Source organism: Callithrix jacchus, chromosome 5, assembly GCF_049354715.1.
Source record: "Callithrix jacchus isolate 240 chromosome 5, calJac240_pri, whole genome shotgun sequence".
NCBI lineage: Eukaryota > Metazoa > Chordata > Mammalia > Primates > Cebidae > Callithrix > Callithrix jacchus.
This window is the reverse complement of record NC_133506.1, coordinates 63450547-63470579: the sequence shown is the minus strand read 5'-3', so window position 1 is coordinate 63470579 and position 20033 is coordinate 63450547. Positions and strand designations below refer to the sequence as shown.

Genomic DNA, 20033 nt, shown 5'->3' with positions numbered 1-20033 from the left:
AATTGGTCCTTGTTCTCCTTTCTCGTTTTTCTGGCCAGGCACGGCAGCTCATGCCTGTAATTCCTGTACTTTGGGAGTCTGAGGTGGGTGGATCACCTGAGGTCGGGAGTTTGAGACCAGCCTGACCAACAGGGAGAAACCCCGTCAAATTACAAAAATGAGCCGGCTGTGGTGGCTCATGCCTGTAATCCCAGGTACGTGGGAGGCTGAGGTAGGAGAATCACTTGAACCCGGGAGGTGGAGTTTGCAGTGAGCCCAGATCAAGCCATTGCACTCCAGCCTGGACAACAAGAGCAAAACTCTGTTTCAGAAAAAAAAAAAAAAAAGAAAGAAAGAAAACTCTGTTTTTCTGATGTGATTCTATACTCCAGATCTGCAGCTGCCATTTACAAATGCCAACATCTGCCTCTGAAACACAGAACCAGTCTCACTGGGGCAAGGGCAACTGCCTCCCGATGGCAGAGGTAAGGCCTTTAGGGGAAGAGTTGGGCCCAAGGAGAAAATCTGATTATTACCAAGATATGTAGCCAAGGAGTAAATTAAATGAATGCTCAGAGAGAGAGCACACATCATGACAGGGACAGAAAAGCTCTGGGATGGGGGCAGGGAAGGAGAAGAACTGTTTTTCTCATATTGGATTCACCTTCCAGATCCCAGCCAAAGCGAGGGCCCCTCTACTCCGAGGGCTCCAGGCCGCCTCCTGCTTGGACACACACTTTCTGCGTCAGGACTCGGAGTGAATGCCAAGGCAGAGCCATCATCTCAATCCCAGGGCAGCACCAAACCACTCACGGGGCTTATCTTGAAATTCCCCTTTCATCTTGGCCTCCCACTGAGGCAGAACAATGCATTAAAAACACATCCAAGACCCCTATGGTAAATCCAAATCCGCATTCCTCACAAGGCACTGACTAGAGAACTGTTTATCCTGAACTCTCCGGAAAATGTGCCTTCGTTAAGCTGGGTTTTATAAAATAAATAAATAAAAAGCCTCCACAAATACCAGAACACTTATCAATCTGGACTGAATTCACAGATTCCAACACAAGCAGCCAAGGCCCTCAAGCCTCAAGCACAAACCTCCCATGCCCTTGTTAACTGAACAGTAAACAGACGGGACACGGGTACGTGCCTTGCTCTGAGGCTTCAAACCAATGACGCCATGTTCTTCCATTAATTTTTAAAAAGGCATTTTACTTTGCACTTTATGATCCTAAAGTCATACATTCAGACGATGGGGAAATCTTGAAAGTAGAGTAAGAAGAAAATCTACCCCTGGAAGTCAGGGAAGCATAGAAAGTCACTTCTGGAAAAGTTGCTGAATTGGTGATGTACAGTCAGTACAGTCCCAAGTCTGGCCAAATACCAGCCCAAGTAAAGAACACAGTCGTCGCCCAATCCCATGCACACCGTCTGGCTGGAGAGAGTCTTCGCATGCTGACACTCATTGCTGTACCATTTTGCTGTGCTCTTTAAATTTATTTTATTTTTGAGATGGGGTCTCACTCTGTTGCCCAGGCTGGAATGCAGTGGCATAATCTCAGCTCACTGCAACCTCCACCTCCCTGCTTCAAGGGATTCTCCTGCCTCAGCCTCCTAAGTAGCCAGGATTACTGGTGCCCACCATTATGCCCAGCTAATTTTTGTAATTTTAGTAGAGATATGGTTTCACCATGTTGGCCAGGCTGGTCTCAAACTCCTGACCTCAGGTGATCCACTGCCTCAGCCTCGCAAAGTGCTGGGATTACAGGTGTGAGCCACCGCACGCATCTCCCCGCCTGGGTGTGTTCTTTAAACACCTGCAGGACTCCACCCCAATTCCTTCGTATCTGGGAATCCTCTGGCACAAAACGCCCACCTCCCATATCATGTGGCTTGTGTGACAGCCAGAAACCCCCAGCTTAAGAACACAGAGAAGCTGGATACTTCTACCGAGGCATGCCCAGCAGGGCAAGGACATGCTTAAAGGTCTGGCAAGGTTGTAGGAAAAGGCCAAGACGCTTCAGGACCCAGCTTTGGGATGTGTTGGCGGCTGCAACAAATGTGCGCTCTGCTCAGGAAACTGTGCTCACTCATCCATCCGTATGTCCTGAGCACCTCCTGTGTCTGAGACCCTGCGCTCTGCAGAGCACGCACAGCAAGAACAGAAGGAGCTGCTCTGAGAGCTGGGAGGGCCTGCCATGCGTGCGGTATTCCCTGTCGCCGTCCTGGGGAACAAAGCCACCTTTCATGGCACATCACCAGAGACCACACCAGCCACACCCTCGCCTGCAATCAAGCCTGCAGCCTAGGCCAGTGGTGGCTCATGCCTGTCATTCCAGCACTCTGGGAGGTCGAGGTGGGCAGAGCACCGGAGGTCGGGAGTTTGAGACCAGCCTGGCCACCATGGAGAAACTCTGTCTCTACTAAAAATATATAATTAGATGGGAGTGGTGGCGCACGCCTGTAATCCCAGCTACTCAGGAGGCTGAGGCAGGAGAATTGTGTGAACCCGGGAGGCGGAGGTCTCGGTGAGCCGAGATCATGCCTCTGCACTCCGGCCTGGACGATAGAGTGAAATTCCATCTCAAAACAAAACCCTGCAGCCTTACTGCCACGAAGCCACACGCTCTTGGCTCTTGCTCATGCTTCCATCAACTGTCCTAAAAGGATGGCTGGAGTGTCTCCCTGTCACCAGCAGGCCACTCATATTCAACCTACGGACTCAAGGCACGCCGATGGGCTCCATTGTGAGGACTGGCTGAAGCGCCCTCCTGCTGTTTCACCAGAAATAACCCTGTGACAAGGCCTCTGGTTTGCTTTCTGTCTCCCTCATTATGGGTGGAAGGGCTGCACTCTCCGAGGGGCTGCAGCCATGGGTTCCCTTGTGAGTGGCCACACGTGCACCCAGCACGACCTGGCCACACTGCCCAGCCCATGTCCCTCCTGTGAGTCCACACGCAGTGAGCTGCCATGGCCGGCCCAGCGATTCCCTCCTTCCACTCCTTCCGGTCCCCAAAACTGACCGGAAAACCGTACTTGGAGGAAGGGCGAGGAGTGCCAGCTCCTCCCGTCTGGAGCGCCAAATGCTGGTCATGCAAACAGCGAGGAAAAAAGAATGGTACAATGTCTGGCTACAAGGGGGGCATCAGAGCTGCTGGCAGCCCCAGTTTTCAGAATCCACGGATTTATGATGGATTTATGTTCTAACTTGGAAATACACAGAAGATACATTACAAAGGCATTATGGGTAAGTCGCATTTCTCCATATAAGCTCACCTTTACTGAAAAAGTTAAAGTGATGTAAAACTGGGAGTGTCCCAGAAAAGGCAGGCCTCATGTTCACCATCACACACCTACTGACAGAAAAGAGAGAGGAAGGCCGTGTGTGGTGGCTCACGCCTGTCATCCCAGCACTTTGGGAGACCAAGGTGGGTGGATCGCTTGAGGTTGGGAGTTCAAGACCTGCCTGGCTAACATGGCAAAATCCCATCTCTACTAAAAATACAAAAATGAGCCAGGTGTGGTGGTGCATGCCTGTAATCCCAGCTATTTGGGACGCTCAGGTGGGAGGATCACTTGAACCCAGGAAGCGGAGGTTGCAGTGAGCCAAGATTGTACCACTGCACTCCAGCCTAGGCGACAGAATGAGACTCACTGCAGTCTTCCCAGCTCAAGCATCCTTTTGGAGGATGGGAGGCTGGGCTCGAGTTCAAGTGACCTGCCCAGCCTCCCAAAGTGCTGGGATTACAAGTGTGAGCCATTGTGCCCGGCTTACACGTAAGTTTTAAAGCTGACCCCAACAATGGTAATTATGGAAAGTGCCAGATAAATTAATCTGCTTGACTGGAGTAATCACTTCACTATGTATATGCATATCAAAACATCATGTTTTAAAGCTTTAATATAAAATGGGTGAAAAATGGGATGTATGCTATGTAAACAATGATTGGCTATCTCATGCATTAAGAAACTGTTAATTAGGGGCGTAATACTACTGGTTACTTTTCAAATCCTTACGTTTTATAGACACACATTTAAGTATTTATGGCTGAACTGTGGGGTCTGAGATCTGCTTAGGAACTGTGGGTGGGTGCTGACGAGCCAGCAGGGGCTATGAATCCATCACTGCTGCAGCTGGGCTGGTAGGCAGATGAGGTCTGCTTTCCCATGTATCTGAAATTCTCTGCAATAAAAAGATTTGGTTGTATTTTTCTCCTTTTTTTTTTTTCTGAGGTAGAGTCTCACTCTGTCGCCCAGGCTGGAGTGCAGTGGTGCCATCTTGGCTCACTGCAACTTCCACCTCCCGGGTTCAAGCAATTCTCCTACCTCAGCCTCCTGAGGAGCTGGGATTACATGCACCCGCTATCATGCCCAGCTAATTTTTTGTATTTGTAGTACAGATGGGGTTTCATCATGTTGGCCAGGCTGGTCTCAAACTCATGACCTCAGGTGATCCACCTGCCTTGGCCTCCCAAAGTGTTAGCTGCATTTTTTTTTTCAGTCGGGGTCTCGCTCTGTCGCCCAGGCTGGAGTGCAATGACGTGATCTCAGCTCACTGCAACCTCCACCTCCCAGGTTTGTGATTCTCCTGCCTCAGCCTACCGAGGAGCTGGGATTACAGGCACACGCCACCACGCCCAGCTAATTTTTCTGTACTTTTAGTAGAGACGGGGTTTCACCATGTTGACCAGGATGGTCTCAATCTCCTGACCTCGTGATCCTCCTGCCTTGGCCTCCCAGAGGGCTGGGATTACAGGCGTGAGCCACTGCGCCCAGCCTGGATGCATTTTTTCTTTTTTTTTTTGAGACGGAGTTTCACTGTTGTTACCCAGACTGGAGTGCAATAGCACGATCTGAGCTCACTGCAACCTCCGCCTCCTGGATTCAAGCAATTCTCCTGCATCAGCCTCCCGAGTAGCTGGGACTACAGGCACACGCCACCACACCCAGCTAATTTTTGTATTTTTAGTAGAGACGGGGTTTCACCTTGTTGACCAGGATGGTCTAGATCTCCTGACCTCGTGATCCACCTGCCTCGGCCTCCCAAAGTGCTGGGATTATAGGCGTGAGCCACCGTGCCCAGCCGATTTTATCTTAATGAAGAAAAGGAGGATGGGGGTGGGGGCAAGGGGTAGGGCAAAAAAGAAGAGCCCAGGCTTCCAAGAGGAAAAGGCCAGAGGAAACCAAGGGAATCAGCTTCCAGCAGGGAGTCGCAAGCCGGCTCGAGAACTCGGGAATCCAGGAACACACCTGGAGATCAGTTTGTGTTGATCATTCCACAGTGAGAACCAAAGGCGCAGCTTAGGGGAAACAGGTGGGAGGGCCAGGAGGCGGGAGAAGCTGAAATTCTCTGTAATTGAGAGGACCGCACTTTCCTCCCAGGCTACAGCGGTTCAGGCTCATTTCCTTAAGGACACACCCACGAAGTTCCTGGGGTCCTTCCACCACCCTCCCCAAAACATGCACTCATCCAGACAATCTCGCTCTTCTCTGCACAGATTCCAGGGAAGTATCCTGGAGACAGACATCAAAGGAATTGGAGCTGGCAGCTACCACAGGTCACACTGTCAGGGGGACGCAGGAACACATGAAAAGCAGGGAGATCATGGGGCGTTCTATTACTATTATTATTTTTTAAAGAGCTCAAAAATGTCTTTCGTTTTAGTTGAAGGACAGCTACCTCTGGGGAAATGGCTTTGAAGTCACACAGCCCAGAGCAGCACTCAGTGGCAGGTCAGCAAGGAAGAAAAACACAGCCCCCAGAGGAAAAGCCCATAGGAGCAACGTGAAAGCCACGCAGGAGCCACGCAGGCGTAGGGGCAGTTGCTAAAGAAGAACCCAGAGGTTGCTGCTTGGTACAAGGACATGAGGGAAGGGAAGGAATGGCTGCAACTGAGACCACATTTGAAAACCTGTGGAGGCCAGCCCTGCAATGGCCCTCCTGGGTGGCGGCAGCAGCAAACACACAGAGGCTAAGCTCAGAGACCCCGGAAGAACCCCACGAATGCCCATCTGGAGGGGCTAGGGTCAGAGGGCAAAGAGGCCAGAGAGGAATAAGCCTTTCACTTGGGCTGTTTTACTCTCTAGAAAGCAGTTTTTGAGCCGGGCATGGTGGCTCATGCCTGTAATCCCAGCACTTTGGGAGGCCAAGGCGGGTGGATCACCTGAGGTCAGGATTTGAAGACCAGCCTGACCAACATGGTGAAACCACATCTCTACTAAAAATACAAAAATTAGCTGGGTGTGGTGGTAGAGGCACCTATAATAACAGCTACTCAGGAGGATGAGCCAGGAGAATTACTTGAACCCAGGAGGCAGAGGTTGCAGTGAGCCAAGATTGTGCCACTGCACTCCAGCCAAGGCAAAAGAGTGAGTCTATCTCAAAAAAAAAAAAAAGTTTTGAAACGCATGGGATGATGGGAGGCCAAGGCTGAGGTGATATTCAGAGCTGGCCCCGTGTGACGCAGTTGAACTGGCCACAAACACGGCTTACAGCTAGTGCAGAGGCCAAGCCAGAAAACAGGTCCCTAAGCGGACCCCCTCTCAGCAGCTCCAACACACACAGGAGAGAGAGAGCACATAGGTTCCCTGCTCTCTCTCTCCTGTGTGTGTTGCTCTCTGGCATCACCACTACTCTCACCAGAACACTGAAGAGCTAAAACTGGGACATAAATGTATCTCTGCAAACTCAGGATCTGAGAGGACAGTCTCAGCAACAAGCCAGAGAGACAGGAACCACATAGGAAGCATGAGCCCAGGCCGAGCATGACGGCTCACGTCTGTAATCCTAGCACTTTGGGAGGATGAGGCAGGTGGATCACAAGGTCAGGAGTTCAAGACCATCCTGACCAACATGGTGAAACCCCGTCTCTACTAAAAATACAAAAATTAGCTGGGCATGGTGGTACATGCCCATAATCCCAGCTACTCATCAGGAGGCTGAGGCAGGAGAATTGCTTGAACCAGGACCTGGGAGGTGGAGGTTGCAGTGAGCCAAGATTGCGCCACTACACTGCAGCCTGGGCGACAGAGCGAGACTCCATCTGAAAAAGAAAAAAAAGAAAGAAAGAAAGAAAAAGAAAGTTGTTTCCTATGATCCATGGAAAAAATTTTTAAAAAATTAAAAAAAGAAAGTACAAGCCAGGGCTCCAGGCAGGCCCAGGACCTCACTGAACTGTCTTCACTCCAAGGCAAGTTCAAGCCACCAGACACAGTCCACCACAAAACAGCAAAACGCAGCCCTGAAGGTGCCACGGGTGGAACACTGGAAACAGAAGGAAAACTAGAGAAGGCATGCTTGCTTTTAGGCCGAAATGTTTTTGAAAAAATACAGAAAAAGAGTCAAATAAAATGAGAAAATACTGTAAGGAAAGTAAAATGGCAGTTACATGTTTTAAACCTGTTCAAAGACATCTAAAAAAATAGAACCAGTTCTGCGGACCTAAGAGGAATCCCAAAGCCAGTGGGACGAGGTGGCTCACGCCTGTCACCCCAGCACTCTTGGAGGCCGAAGCAGGCAGATCACCTGAGGTCAGGGGTTCAAGACCAGCCTGGCCTACATGGTGAAACCCCGCCTCTACTAAAAATACAAAAATTAGCCGGGCATGGTTGTGCATTCCTGTAGTCTTAGCTACTTGGGAGGCTGAGGTAGGAGATCACTTGACCCAGGAAGTAGAAGTTGCAGTGAGCCAAGATCACACCACTACACTCCAGCCTGGGTAAGAGAGTGAGCTACTGTCTCAAAAAACAAAACAAAAAAATAAAACTGACAAAATCAAAAGAAAAATGATGAAAAAGAAAATAAAATTAAGTATGATATATGCATACATAGATGACTAACGACAGATAGACGGATAGAGATACAGTGAAATACCATGTAGCTATTAGAGATCAGCTTTTTTTTTTTTTTTTTTTTTTTTTGAGATGGAGTCTCACTCTGTCGCCCAGGCTGGAGTGCAGTGGCACAATCTCAGCTTACTGCAACCTCTGCCTCCCAGATTCAAGTGATTCCCCTGCCTAAACTTCCCCAGTAGCTGGGATTACAGGTGCCCACCACCAAACTTGGCTAACTTCTTTTGTTTTGATTTGCTGTTTTGTTTTGTTTTGAGACTGAGTCTCACCTGTCACTCAGGCTGGAATGCAGTGGTGTCATTTCTGCTCACTACCTCCCAGGTCCAAGCTTTTCTCCTGCCTCAGCCTCCCAAGCTGAGGGATCACAGGCCCAGGCAACTACACTCGGCTGACTTTGGTATTTTCAGTAGAGAAGGGGTTTCTCCATGTCGGCCAGGCTGGTCTTGATCTCTTGACCTCGTGATCCGCCTGCCTCGGCCTCCCAAAGTGCTGGGATTACAGGCATGAGCCACATGCCCAGCCCCAATATTGGTTTTGTAAAAGTATAATTTGTAGGTATGAGCAGCACTATCGTGAGGTCCTGAGTGGGGAGATAGAGTGCATTGAACTCCCCAATCCAGCAGTACCTTTTTGTTTTTTTACTTTTTCTTGCTGTCATCCAGGCTGGAGTCCAGTGGCATGCTCACAGCTCACTGCAGCCTCAAACTCCTGGGATCGGGTGATCCTCCCTCCTCAGCCTCCCGAGGAGCTGAGACCACAGGTACAGGCCACCAAGCCCAACTAATTTTTGTACTTTTTTGGTAGAGATGGGGGTGGTCTCCGTGAGTTCCCAGGCTCATCTTGAACTCCTGGCCTCAGGTGATTCTCCCGCTGCTGCCTCCCAAAGTGCTGGGATTAGAGGCGTGAGCCATTGCGCCTGGCTTCAACATTACTTTTTTTTTGTCCCTTTTTCCCCCTTTTTGTGGATTATATATATAGGGTCTTGCTTTGTTGCCCAGGGAGGCCTCAAACTTCTGGGCTCAAGCTATCCTCCCATCTTTGTCTTCTTAAGTGCTGGGGTTATAGGCGTGAGCCACTGCACCTGGCCTCAATATTACTTGTAAGAGAAAAATACCGTGGGGGCAGTGGCTCACCCCTGTAATTCCAGCACTTAAGGAGACAGAGATGGAGGCCGAGATATAGGCGCACACCACCACGCCTGGCTAAATTTTGTATTTTTTAGGGTTTTGCCATGTTGGCCAGGCTGGTCTCGAACTCCTGACCTCAGGTGATCCGCCCGCCTCAGCCTCCCAAAGTGCTAGGATCACAGGTGTGAGCCACCTCACCCTTTCCTTCTTTTTACCAAAATATCTATTGGGATTTCTTTTTTTTTTTTTTTTTTTTGAGACAGAGTCTCACTTTGTCACCAGGCGCGAGGCTGGAGTGCAGTGGCACAATCTCAACTCACTGCAACCTCCGCCTCCCAGGTTCAAGCAATTCTCCTGCCTCGGCCTCCCGAGTAGCTGGGATTACAGGCACATGCCACCATGCCCAGCTAATTTTTGTATTTTTAGTAGAGAAAGGGTTTCACCATGTTGGCCAGGATGGTCTCGATCTCTTGACCTCGTGATTTGCCCGCCTTAGCCTCCCAAAGTGCTGAGATTACAGGCTTAAGCCACCTTGCCAGGCCGGGATTTTTTTTTAATGGAGTCTCGCTCTGACACCAGATTGGAGTGCAGGGGCGCCATCTCGGCTCACTGCAACCTCCACCTCCTGGTTCAAATGATTCTTCCGCCTCAGCCTCCCAAGTAGCTGGGCCTACAAGTGCGTACCACCACCCCCAGCTAATTTTTGTATTTTTTAGTAGAGACAGGGTTTCACTGTGTGGGTCGAGCTACTTGGGAGGCTGAGGCAGGAGACTCGCTTGAATTCAGGAGGCGGAGGTTGCAATGAGCCAAGATCGTGCCACTACATTCCAGCCTGAGTGATAGTGAGACTCCATCTCAAAAATAAATAAATAAATAAAAACTGCCTTGGGCAACTTCCAAATGTAACGTCTCTGTGAAAAATCAATTCCACTGAGGTCAACAGCCCCTAAGAAAGGCATCACCCAGACCCTCTCACCACTCAGGACTAGGTGCCCTACAGCTTGCCTCACTTCGCAGCAGCCCAGCAGGTTTACAGAACCCTTAAAAACAAGACCCTCCTCCCTTTCCGGCACCAATGTGCCTCATGGTTTTAAAATAACCCACCCATCTATAAAGGTAAATATTAAGCTTAGCTCCTGCGCAGGCATCATCATTCTCTCTCGACTAAAACGTCTGTGACCTTTAAATCTCTCAGCAGAGGCACTGGTCCTGCGTGAAGCTACCCAGCTCTGCATTAACTACCCAGGTTCAAGGACCTCCAGAAAACAGTAACCAACAGGAAAAGGAGCTCCAGGGAGATGGACCAGCCAGAGGGTTCTAAGATCACAAAGGGAAGGTGGAAAGGATCCCCAGAGGGGCCCTGAGCCAGTCACTTTCTGAGTTAACTTTCTAAGTTAATCCTCCACACTTCCTAAGTTACTCTGCCCAGCCTTGAGATAGTGAAAACAGGTAATGCCTTGTCATTAATCACATCTTTCTTCAAAGGAATATTACTGCGGCGGGCCCTATGACTCATGCCTGTAATCCCAGCACTTTGAGAGGCTGAGGCAGGCAGATCACTTGAGGCCAGGAGTTCAAGACCAGTCTGGCCAACATGGTAAAACCCCATCTCTACTAAAATCATTAAATTGTGGCCAGTGGGGTCAGTGTTTTCTTTCAGGCAAGGGCCATGCTGGGGAAATTTAAAAACCAACAATAACAAACCACCCACCCACTGGGAAACACACTGAGAGGAGGAGATTGGGTTCTGTCATGGAAATGTATTTTCCTAAAATGGGGTCAGATGCCCGAAGTGGTCCCCAGAGGAGAACTCTAGGAAGGGTGGCCTCCTCAATCAACAGCATGCCTGGGAAATGCCTGAGGATGTGGAAAGCAAGCAGTTCTCTTTACTTTTTTTTTTATTTTTGAGACAGAGTTTTGCTCTGTGGCCCAGGCTGGAGGGCAGCGACGCAGTCTCAGCTCACCGCAACCTCTGCCTCCTGAGTTCAAGCGATTCTCCTGCCTCAGCCTTCCGAGTAGCAGGGATTACAGGTGTGTGCCACCATGCCTGGCTAATTTTTTATTTTTAGTAGAGATGGGGTTTCACCATGTTGACCGGGCTGGTCTCAAACTCCTGACCTCAGATGATCCACCGGCCTCAACCTCCCAAAGTGCTGGGATTACAGGTGGGAGCCACCTGCCCGGCCCACGTATTTCTCTTTAAAGCACTGAGGGAATCGCCAAAGTGTCTGAGAGTTTTCTCAAGCCCATGGTCTGTCCCTGGGACAAGCCTCTGTCACAACCTGGGCCAGTCTTTCTCCCATGAGTTCCTCCAACAAAATTGTGCCAGAGCCATACAGCCATCCTCCTTAAACACCAGGGTCACCATCTCATGCCGCTGTTCAAAAGCTTTCAACGGCTGCTTAGACCATCCTTCACTGAGTGCAAACGTGCTTGCTTGCTTGCGTACGAGGCTTCCACAGACCAGACCCACCTGCAGCCCACCTCTCCTCCTCACGGGCATCACGGGACCTGGGTTTGAGTCTCGGGTCTGACATTTGTGGCTGAGAGGGCCGGAACGTTTTTGTGATGGAAGTTGGCTAGGTTTAGGGGCCAGACCTGGGTTTGAATCCCACTTCTGTCCCTGACCAATCTTCATGGCTTGGGTGAGTCACCTTCTGTGAGCCTCACTTGAAGACCCAAGAGTAACGCCAGCCACCCCTCAGGGCAGTTTCAGAGGAGACTGCGGGGAAAGCTGGGGAGCACCTGGCCTGGCACCCCGTCCCCACATTCTCCCTGTGTGTCTCTCCACGTGAGCCCCCCAACACTCCCAGCGGTGGTCAGGAATGGATACAGGGAAGCACTCTGGAAACAGCCCAGCGCCAGTGTACCTTCCTTGGGCCAGAAGGGGAGGGAAGAAGGAACATTCTGGGGAGATTCCCAGTGTGAGTTGGGACCGAAAAAATGGGTCACACAGCAAGTTAACAGATTTTTTATCTGTTTTGCTCTTGTCGCCCAGGCTGGAAGGCAGTGGTACGATCTCGGTTCATTGCAATCTCCATCTCCTGGGTTCAAGCAATTCTCCTGCCTCAGCCTCCCAAGGAGCTGTGATTACAGGCATGAGACACCGCGCCCAGCTAATTTTTTTATTTAGGAGAGATGGGGTTTTGCCATGCTGTTCGGACTGGTCACAAACTCCTGAGCTCAAGTGATCTGTCCACCTCAGCCTCCCCAAGTGCTAGGATGATGGCGCAAGCCGCCACGCCCGGCCCATTTAGCTGACCTCACACAGTTACGTGCCATGCACCCACGGGTTCTACATCTGTGGATCTGACTCTCTGCCCGTCCACTGAGCTCACACAGGGAACCTCCCTAGAATGTTCCTTTTCCCTTCCCCCTCTTCCAGGCCCAAGGCAAGTCCTCCCATCCCAAAGGTTCGGCCTCCTTGGGCTGCTCCGGGGAATCCCAGGTTCACCTGCAGGCCCCTCCATGCCCACCTGCACAGCAAATGCATCTCTTCTCCTTCTTCATTGCTTCCCCGACCCAGGTAAGGTCTTTTCTCTGTAAGCAGGACTGCAGACTCCAGAAAACCATGCTCTCCATACTCCCAAATATGCCTGTTGTCTCCCTATGCAAATCCCCACAGGTGCCCCACAGACTGCCAGGTACAAACAGAGCACGATGCTGGGGATGCTGCCCTAGTGGCAGCCCTTAAAGCCAAAATCACTGGCTGGGCAGGTGGCACATGCCTGTTACCCCAGCACTGTGGGAGGCCGAGGCATGCAGATCACGAGGTCAAGAGATCGAGACCAGCCTGGCCAACATGGTGAAACCCCATCTCTACTAAAAATACAAAAAAGTGCAGTGGCTCACACCTGTCACCCCAGCACTGTGGGAGGCCGAGGCAGGCAGATCACATGAGGTCAGGAGATCGAGATCAGCCTGGCCAACATGGTGAAACCCTGACTCTTCTAAAAATACAAAAAATTAGCGAAGTGTGATGGCGGGCGCCTGTAATCCCAGCCACTCAGGAGGCTGAGGTGGGAGAATCATTTGAACCCAGGAGGCGGAGGTTGCAGTGAGCTGAGATGGCACCACAGCACTCCAGCCTGGGTGACAGAGCGAGACTCTGCATTTAAGAAAAAAAAAAAAGCTGCAATCACCAAGATGGCCAAAGGACAAATGTGGATTTTGTCTTTGTTCTAACAGCCCAGAGACCACAGCGGGCTCTTCAGCACGTCATTTGGCTCATGCACTGTTTACAATCTAATGAGCTGTCAACACTTGGAAAAGAGATTTCACATCTTATAAAACTGGGGAAGGTATAGACCTGCTGGGTGTGCATCCCACCCTGGCACTCCCTCCAGAGGAAGGACCCCCGGCCTGTCCACCCCAGGCCCACCACTCCCCACCTCGTGAATCACATCCACACCCATGCTCTAACACAGGACAGAGCTGAGACAAAAGCAAGTTACTTTGTACTCCTGGGTCTCTACCAAAGTTAGAAGATAGAAGATTCCTCTGGGGGTGGTGCCTCATACCTGTCATCCCAGCAGTTTGGAGGCCAGGGGAGGGGGATCTCTTGAACCCAGGAGTTCAAGACCAGCAGGGCCCACATGGCGAGACTGTCTCTCTACAAAATATGCAGACGTTAGCCAGGCACGGTGGCAGGATCGCTTAAGCCCAGGAGGTCAAGCTGTGATCACGCCACTGCACTCCAACCTGGGTGACAGAGCGCGACCCAGTCTCAAAATAAAATAAAATAAATGAAATAGAAGAATCAGCAAGAGGGATTTGTGGTCAAGAAAAACAAGAAGGGAGTGTGTTTCTTTGCAAAAGGAGAGGCGATCCCATGTTTCACAGGCACACAGAGGTCTGTGCAGAAACCCCGCACAGCCGGGCACGGAGGCTCACACCTGCAGTCTCAGCATGTTGGGAGGCTGAAGCGGACAGACTGCTTGAGCCCACTTGAGCCCAGGAGTTCGAGCCCAGCCTGGAAAACATGGAGAAACTCCATCTCTGCAAAAAAATACAAAAATGAGTCGAGCCTGGTAGTCTGTAGTCCCAGCTATTCGGAAGGCTGAAGTGGGAGGATCACTTGAGCCGGGGAGGTCCAGGCTGCAGTGAGTTGTGACCACACCACTGCACTCCAGCCGGGGCTGCAGAGTGAGAGGTGTCTCAAAGAGAGAAAGAGAGGAACTCACAATGTGTTTACGCGTTTAGGTGACAGTGGGTATTCGACCTGCTGCCCTATCCTATGCCCTACACTCCCAAGTGGGTTTTTGTTTGGTTGGGTTTTTTGAGACAGAGTCTTGCTCTGTCACTCAGACTGGAGTGGCACAAATCTCAGCTCACTGCAAGCTCTGCCTCCCGGGTTCAAGCGATTCTTCTGCCTCAACCTCCAGAGTAGCTGGGATTACAGAGGCTCGCCATCACTCCCAGCTAATTTTTGTATTTTTAGTAGAGACGGGGTTTCACCATGTTGCCTGGTCTTAAACTCCTGACCTCAGGTGATCCGCCCACCTCAGCCTCCCAGAGTGCTGGGATTACATGCGTGAGCCGCTGCACCTGGCCCCAAGTGGGTGTTAAAAGCAACCTTGGAAAATACATAGGAGTTTCCCGGATGACAGAATTAGATGTTAAGGCCGGGCATAGTGGCTCACACCTGTAATCCAAGCACTTTGGAGGCCAAGGCAGGCAGATCACCTGAGGGCGGGAGTTCAAGACCTGCCTGACTAACATGGTGAAACCCTGTCTTTAAAAAAAAAAAAAAAATTGGATGTTAAACGTTGCAAAGTCAGTGGATATTAAATGCATGATTTCATATCTTTAACCTCAAAATAACGCATGCTCAGTAGAGATGCCCAAAGCCAGGCGTGATGCCAGGGAGCTTCCACTGCCTCTCTCTCCTGACTCTGGTGAGTTATGTCCTTTCACAGAAACACTGACCATGTGGACATAACCAGCCGATCAGGTGTGGCTTAGGTTGGTCCAGCCAACCACAGGCTGGAAACTGGGAATGTCCTGGGCTCCGGGGCCTCGGCTGTTTCACGCTGGTGGCCACACAAAGGGCCCTTTCTTTGCTGCAAGCGACCCTCCGTGGGGTAGAGAGGGGAGTGTGTGTGTGTGTGTGTGTATTTGTGAATGTTTGTGTGTGTGTGTATGTGTTGGTGTGAGTGCATGTGTGTGCGCTTTTGTGTTAGTGTGCGTGTCTTTGTATGTATGTGTGTGTGCGCATTATGTGTTTGTGTGTGTGTTTGTGTATGCGTGCCTGTGGGGGGGGGAGGGGAAGCTGGTGACTAAAGAAAACAGGAGTTGATGGATTCTCAGTGGCTGAAAGCTCAGAAGGCCATTTCCTCTAAGAACTGAGGTTTTAAAGCCATTTTCCTAAGCTCTCAGTCTCCAAGAGTCTGTCATCAGCCTGCTCCAGACCTGAGCTCGGGTTCCCATCTCCACTAACACTCTGGCTGAAAGGTTCCCACCAAAGACAGACGTGACACTTGCTTTCCAAACACCCTAAACACCACGCTCCAGTTAGCCAAGGCGCTGCACGGGAAAAGAACCACACAGGGAAACTCTGCAGGGAAGACCCTGGCCGGGAGATCCTGGGCTGATGGGCTCGCTGGCATCTCTGCATCACCGGGCCTCCATCTTCTCATCTGGAAAATGGGGGTGCTCATGCCAACTTCATAGGGCCCTTGGGAGAATGAAATGAGGCAATACCTAAAAGAGTCTCTACTGCAGTCCCGGCACAGGGAAGTCATGGCCTTTGGCAACAGCTCAGCACAGCTCCAGGGCCAGAGTGTGGATCCCAGTTCAGCCATGGATCAGCGGGACACCTGAGGAAGCCACTCAGCCCCGCAAAACATCCTCCAGGGGCTGTGTGAGGAGAGACGATACAGGCCAGCACCCAGGGCCCAGAGATGGCCTCCAATCACCAATTGGTGAAAACCAGTGGTCTTTTCGTTTTCTTTGAGATGGAGTTTCACTCTTGTCACCCAGGCTGGAGTGCAGTGCGTGATCTCCACTCACCACAACCTCTACCTCCTGGGTTCAAGTGATTCTCCTGCCTTGGCCTCCTGAGTAGTTGCATTACAGGCATGTGCCACCACGCCCGGCTAATTTCTGTATTTTTAGTAGTGACGGGGTTTTGCCACATTGGCCAGGCTTGTCTCAAACTCCCAACCTCATGATCCACCCACCTCGGCCTCCCAAAGTGCTGGGGTTACAGGCGTGAGCCACTGCACCCGGCCACTCTCTCTTGCGCTCATCCTCATTCTGCACCCTCCCGTCCCCCTCAGTTACAAATCCCATCCCACATGACAAAGCACTAGTGACCTGAGTACAGCAGAGACTGAAGCGCATTCACAGGAACCATCACCAGGGCCCTTCGCAATCACAGTGTGACGGCTGCACAGGTGCACATGAGAGATGGACTCTGCATTGAATGACAGTGAAGACACTGCACCAACTCACTTTGCTGAACACTACGGGCAGACATCACGGGCCACATCAGTGCTCAGCTGATTCTACACAGTTAGGTGCCTTGGTCCCTCTGCCCCAACAGGTTCCATATCTGTGGATTCCACCAACCACAAATCAAAAATATTCAGGGCCGGGCACGCTGGCTCAAACCTGTAGTCCAAGCAATACAAGAGGCAGAGGTGGGTGGATCACCTGAGATGGGGAGTTTGAGACCAGCCTGGCCAACATGGAAAAACCCCACCTCTACTAAAAATACAAAATTAGCCGGGCATGGTAGTATACACCTGTAATCCCAGGGAGGCTGAGGCAGGAGAATCGCTTGAACCCAGGAGGTAGATGTTGCAGTGAGCCAAGATCCTGCCACTGCACTCCACCCTGGGCGACAGAGCAAGGCTCCCTCTCAAAAAAACAAAGAAAGAAAAGAAAAAAGGAAAGGCTGGGCATGGTGGCTCATGCCTCTAATCCTAGCACTTTGGGAGGCCAAGGCAGGCAAATTGCCTGAGTTCAGGAGTTCTAGACCAGTCTGGGCAACACAGGAAAACCCTGACTCTACTTAACTACAAAAAAAAAAAAAAAATTTAGGCAGGTGTGGCAGCGTGTACCTGTAGTCCCAGCTACTCGGGAGGGTGAGGCAGGAGAATCATTTGAACCCGGGATACGGAGACTGCAGTGAGTGGAGATTGTGCCACTGCACTCCAGCCTGGGTGATAGAGTAAGACTCTGTCTTAGAAAAAAAAATTTAGTAAAAATAATTTTTAAAACAGCATTTTAAAAATACAAATAAAATAATACAACACAGCATAACAACTATTTAATTAGCAATGTATCACACGTATTAGGTTTTACTTATAATCCGTTGTATTAAGTATTATAAGTAATCTAGAGGTAAGTATATAGGATTACCCAATTTGCCATGATGTGAAGATTACACACTGTATGCCTGCATCAAAATATCTCCTTTACCCCATAAATATATGCACCATAAAAATTAAACAACAAAAATTTTAAAAAAAGAAAAAATAAATGGGAGTATGTACATGTTTCTATGTAAATGGAGGATGTACACAGGTTCTGTGTAAATGGAGGGTATACATGTTTCTATGTAAACGGAGAGTGTACACGGGTTCTATGTAACTGGAGGATGCACACGGGTTCTATGTAAATGGAGGGTGCACACGGGTTCTATGTAAATGGAGGGTGCACACGGGTTCTATGTAACTGGAGGGTGCACACGGGTTCTATGTAAATGGAGGGTGCACACGGGTTCTATGTAAATGGAGGGTGCACACGGGTTCTATGTAAATGGAGTGTGCACACGGGTTCTATGTAAATGGAGGGTGCACACGGGTTCTATGTAAATGGAGGGTGTTCCCGGGTTCTATGTAAATGGAGGATGTACATGGGTTCTATGTAATTGGAGGATGCATACGGGTTCTATGTAAATGGAGGGTGCACATGGGTTCTATGTAAATGGAGGATGTACACAGGTTCTATGTAATTGGAGGATGCACATGGGTTCTATGTAAATGGAGGGTGCACACGGGTTCTATGTAAATGGAGGGTGCACACGGGTTCTATGTAAATGGAGGGTGCACACGGGTTCTATGTAAATGGAGGGTGCACACGGGTTCTATGTAAATGGAGGGTGCACACGGGTTCTATGTAAATGGAGGGTGCACACGGGTTCTATGTAAATGGAGAATGTACTTGGGTTCCATGTAAATGCTATGCTATTTTATATCAGGGTATTGATTGTCATTGGATTGGGGTACAAAGGGGTAGGAGAGGCCCTGGGACCACCGCTTTCAGACCCCGAGGGACGCTGTGTTTAACTCCACAGGGCCAGGTCCTATGCTCGATACTGGGACCTAGCAGTGGACAAGCAGCCTGGGAATACACATTTTTAAAAGCTCCCCAGGTGACTGAAGATCAGCCAGGGTTTAAAATCACCACGTTTCACTTGGAACGAGATTTTATGGCAAACCTAAGAGGACTGTGTCCCAACATGGTTCCCTCACCTCACCTCATCCCGCCCCGCCCCATCCCACCTGAGTGGGGAGGTTGAGAGCCACATTCCCAGATCATATTAAACCGGGACAGGAGGAAACAGCAGGGCCGGCCACGGCCTCCTTCCCTCCCCACTGGCCTCCTCTGTTAGGGCCACCTTCCTGTCTCAGTCTGGAAGGGGCGGCCACGTGAGCACCTCCAAGTGCCTGAGAGCCCCAGGCTCAGCCTGGAGCTGCTATGGGAAGACGCCATCCATCCTCCAGCCCTGCATCTGCCTGGGCACGTGGGGGTAACAGCTACTGAGTCAGCAGCTTCTGTGGGGGGATGAACAGTCAAGGCCGGGAGCAATTAGTGCCACGTATGGGTCCTCCCTGGAGGCAAAACCATTAGTAGGCTGAAGACAGCCTGATGCTTAAGAAATCATTTTTTTAAGAAGGAAGAAAAAGGTCGCTTAAAAGAAGCCCTTTAACTCCGGAGGCAGTTCCATCCACCTTACAAATTCAATGTTTTCAGAATGCACATCCACAGGTCACAGCAGGGAAACTTTTAACTAGCAAAAGAGCGAGAGAAGGAATTCACATCAATGTCTTGGACTGCAGCAGTAAAGCTGTTGCCTGTTCACCCCTCCCTCCCCACCCCACTTTCCCCCATGCCCCCCACTTCCCCCCATGCCCTCTACTTCCCCCCATGCCCCCCATTTCCCCTCATCCCCCCCCCCCCCCCCCCGCAGGAAAGAATCAAGGAAGAATTTCCGAATCTTTTTATACAATTCAAGAAAGGGATTCAGTGGGGGAAGGGAGTGGGTACAGAGATGAAGAAGTTTAGGGTTTGCTATTTCAAGTTCAAAATAAACCCTGATGAGAAAGGAGCAGCGGCTTGGTTTTATTTTTAAGACCCTACCCAAGGTGAGGAACTGTATCTGGTGTTCGGGATGGGTGAGGTGCAACGGGCGAGGCTAGCAGTCACTCCACCCCCACCTGCTCCCCAAAAGCAAAACCAGAGCTTGGCATGTGCGTCTAGAATTTTACAATCTTGAATTATGGCTCCAAAATAACTCAAATTCCACCATAACGAAGCTCAGAGGACACCATTAAGTAGACGCATGTGAGCCAGACTACAGAGACAACCCAGTGAAATACCCAAAACTGTTCCCAAGATGGTAGCTGGGGGAAAAAAATCGCACAAAATGGTGACGTATTTGGCACAAGAAGACCAACAAATTACGCACCAAACCAGTAAACACAGCTCTGTAAGAAATGCATATTCTTTGCTGGGTGCGGTGACTCACGCCTGTAATCCCAGCACTTTGGGAGGCCAAAGCGGGTGGATTGCAAGGTCAGGAGTTCAAGACCAGCCTGGCCAAGATGGTGAAACCCTATGTTTACTTAAGATACAAAAAAATTAGCTGGGCTTGGTGGCAGGCGCCTGAGTTGCAGCTACTTGGGAGGCTGAGGCGGGAGAATTGCTTGAACCTGGGAGGCGGAGGTTGCAGTGAGCTGAGATCGCACCACTGCACTCCAGCCTGGGCGACAGAGTGAGACTAAGAAATAAAGAAACACACATTCTTTCCCAAAATGACTTTAGAACCTATTGCTGTCTGTC

General features: G+C 50.4%; 1 protein-coding gene across 2 annotated transcripts in view; it reads right to left on the bottom strand.

Moving 5' to 3' along the window:
* The window catches only part of NXN (nucleoredoxin), a 165176-nt gene that overhangs the window by 121732 nt on the left and 23411 nt on the right, over window positions 1-20033 (bottom strand). The gene's annotated exons all lie outside the window — the stretch shown is intronic.